The sequence below is a fragment of the Heterocephalus glaber genome, unplaced genomic scaffold (genome assembly GCF_053883595.1).
Source record: "Heterocephalus glaber isolate CG9 unplaced genomic scaffold, H.glaber_assembly_v1.0 deba00001577, whole genome shotgun sequence".
NCBI classification, from domain to species: Eukaryota; Metazoa; Chordata; class Mammalia; order Rodentia; family Bathyergidae; genus Heterocephalus; species Heterocephalus glaber.
The window spans coordinates 10244494-10264130 of NW_028258358.1; the positions used below are offsets into that span (position 1 = coordinate 10244494).

Here is a 19637-nt window from a genome sequence, read left to right on the forward strand (position 1 = left end):
ATAAAAACAAACAAGCTAGAGATTCCTGCTAACTTGTGAATCAGCCAAACCTTCCAGTTGCCAGTTTTATTTTATTTTTTGGTTTATTTGATTTATCTGGTGTGTTGACAAGCAAAAAATGGCAATGACTTCTGGTTTCTCCTCTCTATTTTGTTTAGCTAATCTTTAACTTGCAAGATTGACTGAAATAGAGGTGCCATTATTGCTTAAATCATAGTTTGAAGAAATTAAGATGGAAACAAAAACAGTGATATTAGAGAAGCTTCTTTTATAAATGCAGTACATAAAAGTGATTTTGGGGTGTGGTTCTTTCTCCCCCTGCTGTTGCAGGCACTCAATCTTGGTTTCAAGTGTTGTACCTTCCTAGTGAGGAAGTTCTGTGGCTTAAGTTTGAAAAAAACATAATTAAGGATAATGAGAAATTTTTTCTAGAGAAATTTCTCAAATCGAGAATTGCTCTTGAATAGAAAAGTCTCTTTGATTCCATGGCCATTTAGTCCATTATGTGGGTATAATAAACCCATTCCAGCCAAGTCACTTGTTTCAATCACCATCTGACTCTTATATTTTCATGGTACATTGTACATCTGTGTAGAAATAATCAAAGATATTGTCTACTGTGTTCTTCTACTTGGGTTCCAACCTTGGCACCTACTAGGAAAGCCTGTAGAGAGTAGAAAGACAAAAAGTTAGCTTTTGAATGACCATCTCTAGTCTTTCTTATTCAGTCAGGAAGTTCAATATTTCCCTCTGAAGTGTTTTGTAGTTGAGTCTACTGAAATCAAGTGACATAATAAGAGACAAAGTATACAAATTCATTTAATGTGCACATGTACACAGGTGCCATACAAAATAGGAAACTGAAAGTCCAGATGGTTGTGGTTTAAAAATCCTTCTCATAGGGAAAAGAGAAGTGAGGGGCTGTAGGGAATTTTAGAGGTGTAGTACATGATTTCTAGGGGAAATGAATGGGCCCAAACACCAGAGTATAGCCTGGGGCAAGTTCCTTTGGGCCCTAGATGTGATGTCTGATTTTGAGTCTGGTCTCCAGTGGTTAATCCTTTCTGGCTATTGAGATTCCAAATAAATTGTATTTTTTCTCCGAAGGGAACTTCATTTAGTCAGATAAAGGAGCTTCAGAGGAAGCCATTCCCTGTGCTTTGAAAGAAACAGAGAATCAAAAATGATCCAGAGTCAGGGAACGAGGAAAGGTCAGAGTCTTTAGTTTTGAGTTGGATTCTAGAGCTTAATATGTAATTGAGCTTTTCTATTTTTTATTTTCTTTTGGTACCAGGGATCGAAATAGGGACCTTGTGGTTGCAAGGCAGGCAGCAGAACCACTGAGCTAAATCCCCTGCCCTAGAGCTCAATATGTAAACACCAGACTTTGGAGTACATTGTCTGAGCCCCAGTATACACATCACTACTTCCACTTTCAGTTCCCTTTACTTTACAATTCTGCAAGTTAACTGTCGTTTTGTTCTTCATTTTTACACCCATCTAAAACTTTAAAATTTGTTTTTACTTTTTGTTTTTCTATATCCCATAGCTGAATCTGTTTGTGATATGTATTTAAGGAGATTTATATATATATATATTTACCTCACAATCAAACCATTTAATATTGAGTGGAAAAAAAATTGGTCCAAAAACCATAGTCCTTTCTTTGGAAAGGATTTAACAGTTTGAATAGAGACAGAGTAAACAGTGGGAAGTTGTTGTTTTGTTTTGTTGCTAGGGAATTACTAAAGGAAAACAGCAATCAAGAAGTAAGGCAGAGTTTCACTACTGTATAGACTATTGCTTGGCAGTTATTGGGAAAAGGAAAATTACAAAAAACCTTTAAGATTGTTCTGGAGAAACAGCCATTGTTTCTGAAAGAGGAAATGAACTTTCATCACTTCTCAAGAGCAAACATTCTATTTGACTTTTTAATCTTTCTTTTTCTCTTTTCTAGAATGCCTATAAATAAAGTGTAATCTTTGAGAAAGCACATGATAAGCCAGAGGTAGTCATTTAGCCTTCAGAGAGGTACAAGATGCAAGAGATTTGAGATCTTTTCATCATCATGGAAATTTGAGCCTGGTGAAATAAGTTGTTCAAGGCAAGCAATTGGTATAAGATAGATTAATTAGATAAGTCAATAAGCTCACAAATTAGTACTTGATGGAGAAATCATAGAATGAAAGAGAAGGATGAAGGGAATAGAAATTTAAAAACTGAGACGTGAAAGGCAATACCATGAGCTTGTGTTTAGGACAAGGCATTCCTATTTGAAAAGTGTCAAGTGAATCACAATTTGTGATCCAGTTAGAATAATGATGGAATCAGTAATTTCTGAAAATCTATTTTAAGGTTAGCCTAACAGACTTTCTGGAACTTTCTGCAAAGACTCCTCTAACTCAATATTCCATATCTTATAGTTTCTAGCTCTCTGGGGATTAAAAGTGTGCACTGATTTAAAAGTTAGTTAAAGCTGGGCATGGTGGTGCTTGCCTGTAAAACTCAGCAACTTGGGAGGTTGAGGAAGAGGGATTGCAAGTTCTAGTCCAGTTTAGGCAATTAAATGATTTAGCAAGTTGTTGTCTCAAAATAAAAAACAAAATAAGGGTTTGGCATATAGCTCAATGTAAAGGCCCTTGGTTCAACTCCTGTATCACACACACACACACACACACACACTACACCTCCCAAACAAAAACAAAGCTTAAGAGTATCCTTTTAGGGTATCGCTATTTAAATTTTCTTGATACCCTTATTTGCCTACCCTTATTTATCTAACAGACATAACCCAGTGGAGGTCTCTTGCTTAAGGTTTTAGATCTCTCATAAAAGTAAAGAAAATCTGAAATAAATTTAAGGACAGCCTCCAGATTTTAGTGGACAGACATGAAAATTCTTAAGGAAGTACCCCAAATGCTATGAAAACTCAGCTCTCACTCTAAGACTTAATAAATAAGGGAAATATAAGATACAAACAAGCATCCTATATCTTAGATACTTCCTGATAAATACAAGTAGGATGATATTAACTGTACCAAATATAGTGACAAAGCAAGAGAGATAGGCTTAAAGTACAGAGCAATGCAGAACTATTAATAATCAAATGATCTAAAAAGAATTAACAATTGACTAGATTCTTTTTTTTATTTCTTTGATTTGAGAAAATAGGTAACACCTGACCAAAAACATAGCATCAACCAGTTAGTTGTCTAGATACAGTAAATTTTTTGAGGATTAGACTAGATATAAGGAAACAAATACCTATGTTTGAGGCAATGCAAAATGATAGCCATGTTATTTGGGCCCAATATATAATACATACATGTATTGAAACATCACATTATGTTCCATAAATATGTACAATTATTATGTGTAAGGTAAAAATAAAATAAACCTTAAAATAAAATAAAATGATGTTATGACGTGCACTGTGTTCAGGTGTTAAACTTCTCACAATCCAACATTACTCTTATAATAAACAAACAAAAGAATAAAACTTGCTAAGCTTTCGTAGCTTTTATGGTAAGAGAATAGGAATAATGAAAGCTTAGGTTAGATTATTTTCTAAAAGTACCTTCTCTTTTTGCCATACTGATGGTATAAGATTTTCATGGGCAATATTAAAAATGTGGAAACATTTATTTTGTAAAGGAAATATTTTCTTTTTAGGGATAAGGTTATAAAATGCTGGATGAAAAAGTAAATAATTCTTAAATGTACATTAGATTGATAGGTGGATGAATATATAGACATACACATATATAGATACAGATATAGTATTGTTAAATAAAATTTATGGAAGGCTGTGGTTTTAGGCTGAACTCTATATTAGGCCCCAATAGATCAAACAAAATGTGAATGAAAAACAAACAATGCTAAATGGTGCATAACCAAACTGAAACTTAGAAAACAGGGAAGTTTTCTGGAAAGAAGAAGAAAATCACAGCAGCCAGTCATAAGGGACCCAGTCAACATGAGCTAGCATGTTAAAGAAACCCCTTCTGGTTCAATCTTGTAAGGAAAGTTACCAGAAGTAGCATGGTGTTAACCCACCTGTTTGTTTGTACTGTGCTTGTCTGTTTAGTTCAAGCTATCTTAGAAAAACTCAGTGGTCTCTCCCCACCAGCAGAGCACCCTTTTCCTTTGTAGATGGGATGCTGCCCAATTCATAAATAGCTAATGAAAGCCAATTAGAGCTTTACTGTTGAAATTTTATTCTTTGATTCTGTATGTATAAAGATATACTGAAGGAGGATTGAATTAAGAGTGGACAAAGAAATAAATATTTTCACCAACATTCAGTTATTTGCACATATAGCCATGACAATGAACAAGGAAATGTAAAATGTTTAATGGTGCCTGTACTCAGTTCACAGCCATAAAAACCTACTTTGAATCATGTTTAATGGAAACATATGTTTTCCAACAGTTTTCACATTTGTTGTAAAAGTTAACCTGATTCATTTTTACCTAAAGAAAAGATGGATCAAACATATAATACATAGATATAGAGCCTTGTGAATGATGTGATATGTTGCAGTAGATGAATGCAAAGTAAATAGTATTTGGGTTTTCTGTAGAATTCTTATGATGATCATACATTGAAAGAACATTGTTGGTAACATCTTTGCCCAAACTCTTTTCAATAATTGAGTCATCTTTATATACTCTCATCTCCTCCAAAAACATTAAAAAGCAGTTTCAGGCCTCCCTTGACAGGCTGATTTATGCAATGGTGATACTATTCTCAGAGTGTTCCAACTTCAAATGGACATGAATTGAGTTACAATCAGGGAGGAAAAGGTAAGAAAAGACATGTTTATTTTTTCTTAAGAATAAATTCTGATAATGCATGACATTCAGTTGATTTCAGCTTTGGCAGCAAGTTTGAAATTAGGAGACTGTTGTATTGAATCAATCTTGACAAATTGAAATGATACAATGTGCAAATGAAAATAAAAAAGAAATTCTATCAAATAATTGTAAAATCTTAAGCACCAAAACTACTAATATCTTTCATTTTATATAGAAAGTGCTGGAAAATTTGAATATAAATGGAAAATAGCTAGAATCTTACTTTAAGGAAAATAGAAGACTTTGATCTTCAAAGAGTTCTCACTTTAAAGGAATTCTTCTGCAAACTGAATAACAATCATACCCTATTGTACCCTATAATTTAGACTAATTCCCACTCATTTATATGATAGCATATATTAGATTAGTTGATATAATTTGACTTATATATGCCAAATGTAACTTAGGTGCTAGCAACAATAACAACAACAACAACAAAACACAAATAAGAAAAAATTATAAAAATGTCTTATCCCACTATAAGTATGAATCTTTTTAATGGAAAGGGAAGAAATATTTTTTGGTTTCCTTATTCAACTACAAAAAGTCATTAATAAGTAGTTACAGCCATCTAATAAGTTTTAAAGTTTGAATTCTTTTGAAAAGCACTAAGTTTGTAATTATAGTTAATATTGTTTTAAAACAATACAATTTAAAACACTACTTTAGAAGCTATCAGCTACAGTTTCTTTTCCAATTTCACCTGATTATCCACAAAATTGTGATTTAAATGTAACTTTATACAAGCGAAGTATTTGGTGGAAACATAAAAAGGAGCTATTAATTCTCTTAAACCCATAAATACTGTTTTGGAATGATGAAGTAATGTCTCTTTGAAGCACAAAGGTAATTAAATCCAGCTATAATATGGCAATAAATGTGTACACCTTGGACAACCTCTGAATAGTATCACAATGTTTTGAGAACCACAAAGGATGGGACGAATGTCAAAGATTTCTGCACCTAATTAATTATTCAGTGTAGCTAAGAGATATTAGTCTTAGATTAGATCAAAAGCGCTCATTATATGAGAAAACAGACTGAGGGGACTTTAGAAAAGATAAGATATATCATAAAAATTATAGACTCATTTTAAAATCTCAAACTGAAATAAGTTCCAGGGGCATTTTGCTCAATATTTATTCCTTAAATTCACTTTACAACATTTCTGTCAACTTATAAACCTCCGCTCAGATTCCTCCATGAAGGGCAACTCACTGTTCCTTAATGCAGACTACTTTTGCAATGGTCGAGGGCTTAGTTTCTCATATTGATGTGAAGCCTACCTTTCTAAACTTCTCCTCAAAGGGCCAGAATACTCAAGGAACTGAGAAGACTCATTTTCTAAACTCCTTTACCTATCCTAACCTCTATCCTACCAGGATGCAAAAGATTTTTCCATTCACATTTTCTTCCTCTCTCTTTGAAGTCTAAAATAAAGAATATACTTTATTCTGGAAGAAACATCTTAGGCCAGTAGAACAAACATTAATAACATAAAAGATGCCTACTTCTTCCCTGGAGAGGTTTATCCACTGGAAAAAAAAAAATATATATATATAGTCACTGGAAGAACTATGTATTTTATAAAGGAAAGAACCAATTGAACAGGTTAACCTGCTATAGCAGCATAGAAAATGATTAAGTGTAAACACTGAGCAGAAACAGTGGTTTCAAATTCCAGTTTTGCCGCTTACTAGTTGTATAATCTTGGCAAGCTACCTCCCTGCTATTGGTGTCCTTACCTCTGTGGTGAGGATCATACAAGGACAGAACATTTGGCCCTCTAGGTCTATAGATTCAACAGATGAATCCACCTGGGTCCCTGGATCCCTCTAGGTCCATGGATCAATAATATTTGCTAAAAATGCTATACTTAATATGTATAGACTTTATTCCTTAGACAACGTAATACAACAATTTGCATATTATATATTTTATATTAGATATTACAAATAGTTTTGAGGTGATCTAGAGTATACTGGAGAATATGTATAAGGCAGTGGTGGCAAACTTACAGCATGCCTGTTATTTTTCTTTTAAGACAAAAGATGTTAATATATAAATTTTTTTTTCTAAACTAAAACCTCAGTATTCAGGTTTAATTGCAGTGTTGACACTTTGTGATAAAGGTTGGCCATCACTGTCATAGGTTGTGTGTAAATCCCATGCCATTTTATATAATGACTTGAGCACTTGTGGCTTTGGTATCTTGTTGGTGCTCTGGAACCAGCTAGCCCCAGATACCTAGGTATGGCTTTACTTTTTCTGTGGCATTAGTGTTATATTTTAAGGTGTGAATTATTTAACACAAAGCCCTTAGAACAGTATCTAGCACATAGCATACATGCAACAGTAACTGATTAGTGTCCAAGAACACACGGAGGGAGGGGAGCAGAGAGGATAAGGGAAGAGGCCGGGAGTGAGGAAAAAGAGCTGGCCTGGTGGAGGAGAGAAAGCACTGAGCTTCTGTGGAGTGTAGGCCTTAGACTTTTCCTGAGCTGCATTCCTGGAGCTGCTCCTCCAGAAAAGGGGTCTGCAGGGAGGACTGCAGCAAGTGTAGAATAAACTAAGTTCAGAGCACTGTGTGTGGTGAGGTCCACTGCTCAGTGGCCGGCTGAATAATGTCAGATAGGTTTTAGCTGTTGGCATAAACCTATAATCTAAGTACTCTGAAGCAAGGGGATTGTAATGGGTAGCATAGCTAATTACAGAGACTGTCTCAAAATAAAACAAAACAAAAGAAATATTTGTTTATTTATTTATTTTCCACATGTGCAAAGTATAGTTGTTTAAAAACAAAACAGGAAAAAGAGGCTGTGGCTCCATGGGACAGTGCCAAAGCAGAGTCCCGCACACTCAGACCTGGGGAGAGCGGGCCCCAAGCTTCAAAGGGTCTAGGGGTGGCAGGCAGGGATGTGAGGTCTGAAGTGTAGGCCCTCATGGTAGAGGAGGGACTTCTGGTGGGGCTGATGGGAGGCTGGAGGGAGCCTGTTCAGGATGGGGCTGTGGCTTCAGCGCCCTCCTCTGGTTCCACACCTCAGACTGCAGGTAATCAGCAAAGAGAGCCTTGACTCCGCACAGGACCCGCCCCGGGTGCTGTTTGCGCACAAGGCGGTCGAAGCGCAGGGCCAGCTCCTTGTAATCCAGCCAGTTGCGCAGGATGTGGTCACGGTGCTCCAGCAAGATGGCCCGGCCGAGCAACAGCATGAATGGGTTTCCGGGGCCAAATTCCTGGGGTGGGGGCTGGCCCGCTGGGGCTGGGGGTGGCAGGGACTTCCTAGGGTCTGGAGGGGGAGCCTACTTCTAGCATCAGGGGGGATCCCACGGCCATGTCACCAGTGGGAGAGGCCTCGGGGGTTAATGGTGGAGAGGGGGAAGATGGGGAATCGGGGCAGGAAGAGGAGGAGAGCAGTGGGTCTGGGGAGTTCAGTAAGGGCTCAGAGAGGGACTTGGAGCTGATGAGGGCAGCAGGGTGGGCAGCTGGACTCGAGGGTTCCTCCAGGAGCCCATGTTATCCCTGAGTTGCTGGAGGCCATCCGGGCTGGCTTGTCTCAGGAGAAGCCCCCCACCACCAGGCCCCTGGCTGGACCTAGCCAAGTGATCAGCCACATCTTCGAAGGTACCACCTCCTCCGCTGCCAGCAGGCCTTAGCATGTGCTGCTGTCGCACAGGTCGCCCCCTGCGGCCACTGAAGCCAGTGTCTGCCACTTGGCTGGGGGTTCCAACAAGCTCTACTTCGTGCTCGGCAGGATCAGGGGGCAGTGAGCTCCAGGTGACCTCAAGCATGCGAAGGGCATCGTCAAAGGCAAACTCCTGCTTGAGCTCTAGCAGCAACCGGCGGTAACAGAAGAAAAGGTCATCAGCACTGGCTTCTTGCAGGTACTGGTAGAAGTCCGGGTCAGCGTGTCGCAGTAGCAGCTTGAGGTGGGCAAATTTGATGGCCACGGTGTGGCCATCAGGATGGAAGTTGGCAGCTAGGCACTTCCTGATGCCACAAAAGCAGACGAAGGTGTAGCCCTCATGGTCCATGGCGGCAAGGATGGGTGAGCCCAGGCCGCTCATGCCCTGGCAGTAGGACCCCGGTGGGTGGGTGACAGCGTAGGTTGTGAACAGGTCATGCAGTGCCCGCAGGTGAGGGCCATCCTCAAGCCCAGCGTAGTAGGGGTGGGCCCGGTTGGTGCGCAGGACATCCTTGAGGACCCTGCTGCGGATGAATTCCAGATCCTCGGGACTCGCCCGCTGAGCCCACTCACTCTTGAGCTGCTCGGCTCCTCGGGAGCAGACAGCTGGCCCTCATGGTTCAGATATGTGTGAAACTCAGCATCGCTTAGGGGTGGCTTGAAGGGCTTCATGTCCTCCCCATATGACCAGCTCAGCACCTGCTGGACCTGGGACAAGGTGCGGCCCACCTGAGAGAAAATGGACTGTGTGGAGGGCAGGGCAGCAGTCGTCAGTGATGAGCGTTTCTCAGCCAGCAGCACATCAGAGCCAATGACATCCTTGGGGCTGATTATGTCCCAATCTTCCAGCAGTGGGCTGTCCTCTGAGGGCCGAATGTCCACACGCAACTGCACGCAAGGTTTGGAGGCAGTGGTGAAAGCTACGCTGAGGTCCCAGTCAGACAGGAGGGACAAGCAAGCTAAAAAGGGACCCTAGCCGGTCCCGGGCAAAGCAGCTGATGCCAAAGTTCTTCCCGTTCAAGTCAAAGGCTCGGATGAGGATGTGCTGTAATATGTCCAGTGAGGTGATCTGGGGATCTACAGCAAAAGGCCGGAACTCTGGCGGGAAGAAACATTTCCTTACTCGGACGGTACCACCTTTCGCTCCTCCTCCTCAGCAGCTGCCTGGGCTCCCCCGCCCCCCCCATCCGAGGACGGAGGCCATCGCCAACCCGCCACCGATGGCTGGGTGACAGCCGTTGCCCCCCACTACTGCTCGAACCCTACAGTAAAGGCGCTCGCGGCCCCACCTCCGGCCCCACCGCATGCGCAGAGGGCACCAAGCGAACCAGCCCCCCCACCCCTCCCACCTGGCCCCGCAACAAAACAAATTTTAAAATTAATTCCAACTTTCTGACTTTGGAACTTAGGGAGAGCAAACAGATGATTTTGAGACATGCTTTAAAAATATCTCGGTTTTTTTTGTTTCAACACTTAGTGGGATAGTTATTCCTCCTGAGAAAATTTTGGAAACTGAATAAATCTTTTGAGGATTCTTCTTTGTTGTGTTTACTTGCTAAAATTTTATATATTTCATGCTGCCTGTATACCTTATCTATACCATAACAAAAAATCTATTATGAAGGAAAACTAGATATTTTATATTTTATGTAGCCTTTGATCCATGAATTTGTCTTAGACTTAAGTTTCTAGAAAGAAAAAACAAAAAACAGCTTGATACAGTTTTATCTATCAAGCCCTGCTTCTTTAACAAAGTCTGAGTGAACCAAATCATATTATGTTGGTTTGATTTGACTTTTCCAGGCAGTATATAGAAGGGTAAAAGGTCTCTGATTCTATCAAATATGCCCTGAAAAATAAATCTTGTGATATGTTCATCTTCTCTCCATCTGTCAAAATGAAAGTAACAAACAATCCCAGATGCAGACTTGGAAAAATGAAAAAAATAATTTTTTCCTGCTCCAACTCAATAAAACCTAGTATCTGCTAGAAATAGAACTGAGTGTCAGTATTCCCTCACACTAACTCTACTCACTTGAAAAAGAATTAGTACAAACAATGGAAGTACCAACACTTCTATCAGCAGAAATTTGCTAGTAAATACTGGATTTAACCAAAAAGTTAAAAGATGGATATCCTGGACTAGTGAATAGTGGCAAACACCACAAATTATTCTCTGTATGCTATTTTTTGGAAAAAATATAAATTTGGGCTCTATAATCATATATCTTATTTCCAGCTTGCAGTGGAAATGCTTCAGGAAAGACCTGTGCATGCAAGGCTATATTTCATCTTTTTACACATGTAAATATACAAAACTCCTGATATTATGGCACAGGTGAACTGTGGTATTGCTTTGAAAGGATATTCATATGTATGAGCTTCAGGTAACTAAATTGGGTTCTTTATCCATTACACTATTGTATTAATTTTATCAGCTCCGTCTTCTGCCTGCTGTTGTTATGGTATGAATGGTCAAGATGATTCTCACCTTACCAGAAACTTTTACTCCAAAATGAAGGTGGGTGTATATATTAGTTGGAACATTATGTTGCTACATGTCTATGGAGGGTTGGCAGGGACCAGTGTTGGGGAGGTCTCTGCTCCATATAGTCATGCAGGGATCCAACTGACAGAGGATCTGCCATACTGTGGGGGCACACAGCCCCGTTAATCATCACAGTAGGAGAAAGAATGCTTAAATATGTCATACCTGTTGTGTTCTTTAGCCTGGGTCACATGTTTGCTATACTCTGTCTTCTAGTAACCAAAGATTTAGTCAGTTCTTTCTTTTGGATGTGGAACACATGCACTCTTTTTTCAAGTCTTTTTCAAGACTTCTTCTGGGGGACCTCCTGTCTCCAACTTTGTGACTACTCAGGCTTATTCAGTCATTGCTTTAAATGAAGGTTTCTGAGTGATTCACAATAGCCCTCACACAAGGTGTGAATATGGTTGGTGTTGGTCTGGAAACTTGGAATAAAAATATGAGTTAGTTGCTCTCTTGACAAGTGCTTGTCTTCCTACACACACACACACACATGCACACACACACACACACACACACTACAGTGGCAGCACAAGGAAAGAGTTACCACAATAAACATTCCTCCCTGAGAAAGAGCAAAAACACGTAGCAACCATTTTTCTGTATGATTATGAACTCTAATTGATGAAGCACAAAGTGAAAAAAATGTCTGCTTTTGCTGTGAGAATAATGCACTTAAAAGAAACCCTCAAAAATCTCAGTTACTCAGAACAACAAATGCTTGTTGCCACTCTAGGATATATCCAGGGACAGGAATGCTCCACAGCCTGGCACTGGTCCTACTCTTTGGGAAGAGCTTCTTTATCACTGGGCTCCAGAGTCTGAGACTTTGCCTGCTTGGCAGTTTCTTTGCCTTTATTTTTCCTGGCCAACTCAGAAGCTGGCATTGGATAATATGCCCAAATTGAGGCTGCATAGCTTTTTCAGTCTTCTTTCTGACTTTCTTCTCAAGCCAGTTTTGGAAACCAAAGTTCATTTTAAATATTCAGTAGGTCATAGGACTTGGGGGTAGGGGAGATATTCAGGTGTTAGCAAATCTCACAAAATGTATTATATAACCAATTTTTTTTTAATCTCAGTAAGTTCCAAATTCTAGAAACTACAACCACAGTCATTTTTGAGATATATTTTACAGATTTGTTATGTGTTTTTGCTTTTTATCTTTCAATAATAGTAGCCTTCTTGGAAAAAGCTTGGTTCCTTTTTTTTCCCCCTTGATCCTCTTTACCCATTGTGAAATTTTACTCTATACCATGTGACTAGAGATGTTATGAACATTCATTTCTAGGGGTTTTGGTATGACATAAATTTTCATTTCTATAGAGGGTAAATATCTAAGTTGGGTTGCTCCGTCACTTGGTAAGAGTAGGTTTAACAGACTGTTTTCCAAAGTGGCTGCACCATTTCATGTTACCACCATATGTTAGTCAGCCAAGGCTGCCATAACCGAATTCCATGGACTGGCAGCTTAAATACCACCTCTCTATTTTCTCACAGTTCTAGAGACTGGGAGTCCAAGGTCAGGGCTCTAGTCTATGGTGAAAGTTGTTTTTCTTTTTCTGCCTTCTTGCTATGTCCTCACAAGTGAGGAAAGGGAGAGAGCAAGCTCTCTAGTGTCTTTCCTAGAAGACATTACTCTTGTATCAGTCCATGATTTTACAACTTTCTTTCCTTCCTTAGGGTCCCATCTTCAAACACATCCATAGCGGAGTTAGAGCTTTAACATACAAATTGTGGGTGGACACAAACAGTCAATTCATATCTAGAAATGTGTGAAAGTTCCAATTGCTCTACATCCTCCTCAGCCTTTGTTATCATCAGGTTTTTAAAAATGTAGTCATTTTAATAGCGGGACAGTGGTAACTCAATATAGTTTTATGCTGTATTTTCCCAGTGGCAAAGGATGTTGAATGTCTTTTTATATATTTGCTTACCATCATAATATCCTCTTTAGTATAATATTTATTCAAGTATTTTGCTCATTTTAATCCAATTGTTTCTTTCTTTCTATTGAACTTTAAGAGGGTTTCAAGAATATATTCTAAAGGTAGTCTTTTGTTAAATATGCAAATATTTTCTCATGTTTCGTACTGTCTGATTGTTCTATTAATAGTAGATTTCATAGAACAAAACTTTTTAACTGTGATGAAGTTTAATTCATAAATGTATTTCCATTTATATATCACTCTTTTGAGGTTACCCTAAACAACTCTCCCAATCTCCAGGCCATGAAACATTTTCTCCTATGTTTTATACTAGAAGATTCACATTTGTAAGTTTCACATTAAAATCTCTGATACATTTTTTCTTAATTTTAATAGAAGCTTAGTTCAAGGTTCTTTTTCTTGGTTTGGAGATTATTATGGATGGAGTGTCTGCATCTCCCTAAAATATATATGCTGATTCTTTAACTCCCAGTGTGAGGTTATTTGGAGGGAGGTATTTAGAAGTGATTAGGTTTAGATAAATTCATGAGGGTAGAGCCCCTATAGTGGGATTAGTGCTCTTCTGGGTAGAGGAAGAGAGATCAGAGTTTTCTTTTTCTCTTCTCATTATTTGGAGACATAGCCAAAAAGCAGTCTATACAAGCCAAGGAGAAAATTTCACCAGGAACTAAACCTGCTGGTACTTTGATCTTGGCCTTCCCAGCTTTAAAAACTAATATATATCTGCTGTTTAAGAAACCCAAACTATAGTGCTTTGTATTAGCAACCAGAGCCAAGACATGGATGTATACTTTTAACATCCCTATTTGTTGAAAAGACTATTCTTTCTCCATTGAGTTGGTGGTGGACCTTTGATAAAAGATTTAGACCTATTTTTAGATATTCCTTTCGGCTTGAATGATTTGTATGCTTAGCCAATATCACACCGATTTGAATTCTGTAGACTTATAGAAAATTTCAAAATGAGGGTACAATTTCTCCAGATTTATTTTTTCTTCAAAAGTGTTTTGGCTTTTTCTTTGATTTTCAATATAAATTTGAAAATCAGTTTGTTTATCTCAAAAACTTTTGCTAGGATTTTAACTTCCCCAAATTGAGGCAAAAGTGTAACAAATCTGTAATAAATTTGGGAGGAGTTGCAATCTTTAATTATAGTGCATCTTCCACTCTATGAAGGGTGTGTCTCTATATTTACTTTGCTCTTCTTTGATTTCATTTATTTCATTCATAATCACCTGCATACATCATGCTCATGCTTTGTTAGTTTTACACATATATATTTAAGATTTTTTATTCAGTACTGGGGCTTAAACCCAGGGCCTCAGACATGCTAAGCAAGCTCTCCAATGCGGAGTTATAGCCTTACCTCTTTAAAAATTTTTATTTTGTGACATGGTCTTGTTAAGTGGCCAAGGCTAGCCTCAAATTTGTAATCCTCCTACCCTAGCCTTCTGAGTAGCTGGCATTACAAGCATGAGCCACCTTGCCTGACTCAATGTTTTGTAAGATAATGTAAATACAAATAGCTAAAAAATTTTGGTTTCTGCTTGTTCATTACTGTCATAGAAATTGAGTTAATTTTTGTGTGTTGACATTATATTTTATAATTTTACAGAACTCACTTATTAGTTCTAGGATTTTTACATACTCAGTATTTTCTATACAGAAATTATGTCATCTGCAAATAAACCTTTAATGTTTTCCTTTAATTTGTATATTTAAAAAATTGTTTTCTTCCCTTACTGTATCATCTTGATCTTTGATAATGTTATTAGTTTCCTATTGCTGCTGTAACATATCATCACAGTCTTAGTGATTTTGAAGGTAAGACATCTGAAATGGGTCACACTTGGCTAAAATCAAGAGATTGGTAAGGCTATTATTTTTTGGAGGCTATTGGGGAGGATTGACTTTCTTTCCCTTTGCATTTTCTAAAGGATACCCAAATTCCTTTGCTCACAGCCCCTTTTATCTTTGAAGTTATCAACATAGCATCTTCAAATCTGTCTTAGTTACTTTTTGTTGCTAGGACAAAATACCCAATACCTACAAGTTGAAGGAAGAAAGGTTTATTTCAACTCACAGTTTGTAGAGGTTTCAGTTCATAGTCAGCTGGCTCCAAAGCCAGGTGGCATGGCAGAGGGTCATCACAGAGGAGAAACAGTTCATGGTAAAGCAGGAAGGAGGCATCAAGCAGCACACAGCAAAAGCAGCAAGTCTACCTTCCCTCTTTCCCTTTATATCCATCCAGGCACCCACATTCTGGATGAGCCTTCCCATTATCCACAACCAAATCTGTGCTAAGCCAACCCATGGACTAATTTAGTACCATGCACACTTCATTCCAGAATTACACATTCTAGGTCAACTTTTGTTGTTGTTGGTACTGGGGATCGAACTCGGAACCTTGCACTTGTGAGGCAGGCACTGGAACCACTGAGCTAAACTCCCGGCCCTCAGAATTACACATTCTAGATCCAGCCATCTCCAAAAAGCCCCACTTATGAGCACATGAGGTCTTGGAGGGACATACAGATATGAAACTATAACAGACTCTTCCTTCTTCTATTTAACAGGTCCCTTGTGATTATATTGGGCACATGGGGGACACCACAGAATTTCCATCTCATGGTTAATTGACTAACAACATTTAATTTCATCTGCAAGCTTAATTCCCCTTTGCTACAGGAATTACTCACAATATCTAGGGATTAGGCTTGAATATCTTTGGGTGTTCCCTACTTTGAGTAAAGTAGTATGGAGAATGTACATCTTTGCCTTGTTTATGATCTTAGGATGAAAACACTGTGTATTCCATTAAGTTTCTTGTTAGCTATGGATTTTTCTGAATAATTTTTATAAGGTTAAAAATTCCTTTCTATACCCAGTTTCCTGAGAGGCTTTAGCAAGCAATGGTGCTGGATATTGTCAAAGGACTTTTCGACATTGATAAACATATTTTCTTTTTCTTTTCATCTTTTAATGTATTGCATTACATTGAATTCACAGATCCAATTGGCCTTATTTTCCAATAATAATTCCCTTCCTCATTACATATTTTTCTTTTTATGTATTTCTGGATTCACTTCTATGTTGTTGAATATATTTTTCAACTTTTTTTAGAAGGTTACTGATTTTGGTATCAGAGTCATGTTGACCTCCTAAAATACAAAAGAGGAGCTTTCACACCTTTTCTACCAAATATTTTGAAAGTAATTATGTAGGATTGATATTTCTTCTTTGAATGCTCAGAAAAATTTACCAGTGAAATCATCTGGGCTTTGTGATAATTCTTTATCGTCTTAAACTATGAATACAGTAACTATAACAAAAGACTCTTTGGGCTACTGATTTCTTCATTTATGAGTTTTAGATACACATCATCTTCAAGGAACCTGTCATCCCAAGTCATGAAATTTATGTGCATCATTTTGATTGTACACTTTATTTTAATTTTAATGTCTGTGGAATTGATTGATACCTATGCTTTCATTCTAATCTGTTTATCCCTTTTTTCATTACACGTCTTCCAAAGAAAGAGCTTTAAGATTATTTTCTCTTTTACCTTTTTAAAATTGTATCAATTACTGTTCATATCCTTATTCCTTTTCCTCTGCTCATACTTAGTTTATTTAGCTATTATTTTTAAGTTTCTTCAAGCAAAACCTTCATTGTTACTTTGTAATAATTCCTATTTGTATCACAAGCATATAATGGAATAAATTTCTCCTGAAGTGCTTCTTCAGTTGCACCTCACATATTGCTATATGTTCAATTTTGTTACTTCAAAATATGTTCTAATTTCTCTTGAGATTGTTTTCTTTGATTCATGGGTCGTTGGTGAATGTACTGTTTAATTCTTAAGTGTTTGGAAATTTACTAGCTCCTATTATTAATTTTAATTTAATTTCATCATGTTAATAGATCATATTTATATGACATAAATTCTTTTAGATTTCATGACCTTGATATGATTTATTGCATTAAATATTTCATTTGCACATTATAATAATGTTTATTGTACTAGTGTTGCATAAGTTCTTCTAAAAATGTGAATTAGGTACTGTTGTTTGATAATATTTTTCTATACCTTTTTATTTCCTCTTTATTTTGTTTGGCTATTATAGACAGAGCAGTGTTGAAATTACCACTTACAATTGTAAATTAGTGTATTCTTTCTATATTCTATCAATTGCATTTCATATATTTTGAGACTGTTTTAGAGGAAAGCATATTTAAGACTTATTTAATTTTGTCTTCCAGTTGAGATAACACTTTCATCATTATGAAATCTCCCTCTTTATCACTGGAAACTTCCCTTGCTCTGATATCTACCTTGTCAGATGTTAATACAAGCACTTCAGCTTTTTTTGATTATTGTTAACATAGTATACTACTTTTAATCTATTTGTATCATTATGTGTAAAGTGGATTTCTTATAGAAATCCAGGGAAGGAAAAATTATCAGAAAAGAAGGAAATAATGGAAACAAAAATTTTTGCAAATGGGGTGGGGTGGAGGGTTGGAGGGGAAGGAAGGGGAATAAGGAAAAAGCAAGAATCAAGGTATATTCTGTGCAAATTCCCATGATGGATGTGATCATGATGTATATCTAAAATGTACCAATAAACTTAATGGAAAAAAGTAAATTGTACCACGCTTTAAAATCTATTCCAACAATCTATTTTTAAAGTTCAGAATTTAGTGCATTTACAATGAATGTGATTCCTAATATAGTTAATTGTAGGTTCAGATATAGAAATTGGCTTTTCTTTTATCCTTTATATTATTTTCTCCTTTTTCTGCCTCTTTAAAATTAATTCAGTACTCTTCACACCTCTGTTCATTTCTCTTTTTGCATTGCTTTCTATAACCCATTGTTTCTTTACTGATTGTTTTCTGAATATTGAGGTTTTCATTTGAGTTCTGTTTTTCACCTTCATACTGCTATTTAGACCATGTAGTCCTATATCTGGAACCTTGCAAGTGCTGCAGTCTATATTTTCATTCTTAAAACTTTGTTATTTTATCTTGAGTCAGATGCATGAACTAGTGAGCTCAGAAGTGTACTGTGGGATTATTGTCTTGAGCTCCTGCTTTGCCAGAATCTCCTCGACACCTTCTGGTTCTCTGAGGTCCCCATTTTACTTCTTTTGGCCTAAAATCAGATACTTAAACTTCTTCACTCTGTGATACACTTCCCCCAACTTTGTCTACAGATATGGGGTCAGGTGATTGGAGAACAAAGAGAGAAAAAGCCAACAGATGTTCTTTACATGACTTTGGGACCACTGGTACTCTGGTAAGAAGAAATGATTCTCCTTTCTTAGACTTTTACACTATACTGAGTCTCTATTGATGCCTTGCCACAGCTTGATTGGAGGGTGAGGCAGAAAAGAATAAAAGAAAAATACCAGGCATTGCTTACTCCATGACCTCTTTCCTGCTTCTCAGTCCAGAAAGCCAGGATACTTCTTAAAGCTTTTCCAACCACACCTGGCTGCCTTTTATTCCAACCCAGTTATAGTGGAGTGGGAAATAGGGAAACTTATTGCAGGTTTGAAGGTCCTTTGAATCCTTGTCTCATTTCTCAATTTGCCTCCTGCCATCTACTTTTCAGAGACCTCAGATAGTCCCTCCATGAATTCTGTAAAATACATGTATTTTCATTCAGTGGGAGAAAGAGGATGGAGTTTTATTCAGTTTTGCCTGAAACCAGAATTACTGAAAGGATTTTGAAAGATGAATTTTTAAACACAGCGTCTGGAGTGAAGTGTGGGGAAATGAAAGTCAAAGGAATGGATTTGCACCTTTTCTTGGTTGAATTTCCAGTTAGGAAGACTAAGCAAATTTCTCAGCATTCACAAATTAAAAAGAAAATTATTCTAAAAGACATTGGAATTTATTATTGTTTTAAAAATGTATCAAAGTAGTCAGTGTAAGAAAAAATGTCATTGGATACCATTTACATGCATTCTGCTGGTTAGTGCATATTTGCTTTGGTTTGTACATAGCAGGATTGCTATTTCCTGAATTTAAAGCTTCTAAATCCAAGTTACTAATGATGGTCTCAGGCATACTGATTCAGTCTCTAAACATAGATCAAGGTTTCCAGAGACTAGAAAGCTTTAAAAAGTAATTATTTGTGTTTGTATAAAATGAAATTTTATAATCTTTTCTATGTCTTTCTTGCCATGTACACTCAAAATACTTGGCCAGAAATTTTTACATAGCGGTATACTTGGTACTGTGGGAACTAAACTGTTACCATTCAAATAAGAAAGATACAGGACTTCTGCAAATAGGATGAGGATTTTGAGATGGAGGGAGAGAGGAGGGAGACGAAGGATAAGTAAAAGGAATTAAAATGTGTTATGTACATCTAGCAACTCTCCATGACTAATAGAATCATATGTACTGTAAATATGTTCTAATGAAAATTATACAATAAGTGTTATCATTTCAAAGGTGGGGAAAGCCATAACATTAATCAAGTGCAGCAAGTAAGGTATTTTCATCATCTTACTTTCCACTACAGGCAGGTATTGTGAAGTCAGCTCAAAGTAAACTGGACACTAACTTGTCTCAGTTTGGTAAGACAGA

General features: G+C 37.5%; 1 pseudogene; it reads right to left on the reverse strand.

Annotated features, from left to right (window-relative positions):
- Nucleotides 1-7629: 7629 nt before the first annotated feature.
- Nucleotides 7630-15348, reverse strand: LOC101717846 (TBC1 domain family member 25 pseudogene; annotated as a pseudogene).
- Between the last annotated feature and the right edge of the window lie 4289 nt (nt 15349-19637).